Source organism: Charadrius vociferus, unplaced genomic scaffold, assembly GCF_000708025.1.
Source record: "Charadrius vociferus isolate BGI_N301 unplaced genomic scaffold, ASM70802v2 scaffold1487, whole genome shotgun sequence".
In the NCBI taxonomy this organism is placed as follows: domain Eukaryota; kingdom Metazoa; phylum Chordata; class Aves; order Charadriiformes; family Charadriidae; genus Charadrius; species Charadrius vociferus.
In genome coordinates, this window is record NW_009649222.1 from 38,433 (window position 1) to 38,638 (window position 206).

The 206-nt window shown below is 54.9% G+C and overlaps 1 protein-coding gene across 1 annotated transcript in view; it reads left to right on the top strand.

Annotated features, from left to right (window-relative positions):
• The window catches only part of RNF115 (ring finger protein 115), a 22,008-nt gene that overhangs the window by 5,977 nt on the left and 15,825 nt on the right, over window positions 1-206 (top strand). The gene's annotated exons all lie outside the window — the stretch shown is intronic.

Here is a 206-nt window from a genome sequence, read left to right on the forward strand (position 1 = left end):
GTGGGATGGGTTGTGATGTGCTGGGATGGGTTGTGATGGGTTGCATTGGGTTGCAATGGGTTGTGTTGGGCTGGGATTTGTTGAGATGGGTTGCATTGGGCTGGGCTGGGTTGCGATGGGTTGCGTTGGGTTGTGTTGGGCTGGAATTTGTTGAGATGGGTTGCGTTGGGTTGTGTTGGGCTGGGATGGGTTACGATGGGTTGCGT